This window comes from Cavia porcellus, unplaced genomic scaffold (assembly GCF_034190915.1).
Source record: "Cavia porcellus strain 051 isolate PalLab524CR breed Dunkin Hartley unplaced genomic scaffold, mCavPor4.1 scaffold_2, whole genome shotgun sequence".
Lineage (NCBI taxonomy): Eukaryota > Metazoa > Chordata > Mammalia > Rodentia > Caviidae > Cavia > Cavia porcellus.
Window position 1 is genome coordinate 143,617,670 of NW_026947485.1, and position 744 is coordinate 143,618,413.

The 744-nt window shown below is 34.1% G+C and overlaps 1 pseudogene; it reads right to left on the bottom strand.

Moving 5' to 3' along the window:
- Positions 1-362: 362 nt before the first annotated feature.
- Positions 363-526, bottom strand: LOC111755142 (U4 spliceosomal RNA; annotated as a pseudogene).
- Between the last annotated feature and the right edge of the window lie 218 nt (positions 527-744).

A 744-nucleotide genomic window follows, 5' to 3' on the forward strand; every position in this document is an offset into this window, starting at 1 on the left:
ATTAGCAAATGGGATTTCATCCTACTGATTTTCATTTAAATTAAATTGGAAAGAATCAGATTATAAATTTAAATATTTTCAGTTTACATTTTGTTTCAGTCTTCTATATCCATCAGTGCTCTGGAATATGAACAGCTCTATAGCACATCACACACAGAACTCTGCATTTTTAGTGTGACCCCATGCACTAAACTGTTACTAATTATCACGTGGGAGAAGCAAAGTGTCATTCAATGATCCTTAACTCTTCATTTAAGTTTCCTCCAGAGTTTAATCTTCCACATCAGCTACAGGAAAGTTAAAATTCCAGTAATGCCTTTTGCCCAGCAAACTTGATTCCTCAGTAAAGCCTGGAGTTAGCTCCTAGTAAGAAGAAAAAGGACTGCAGAACTTTCGTCACTTAGAAAATATTTTTCCTGTCATTTATAGTCCACTACATACAAAATTCTATGTAGTCTTTTACAACTAGCAATAATCGCGCCTCAGATAAACCTCACTGGCCACAAGACTGCCACTGCGCAAAGCTCCAGTCTTTTACAAAATTAAGTTGGTATAGATTTTTTTCCTCAATTCTTATGGTGGGGTTAATGTATAATGTTCTAAATTCACCCTGGAGGCATAACTTATATGAAATGAACCTGTACCATGTTAGTTCACTGTAATTAGAGGGAATTATTTTAGTGAGAGTAACTAGTGTTGATGTAATCAATAGAATATTAAATACACATTCTAACAAATGTTTTT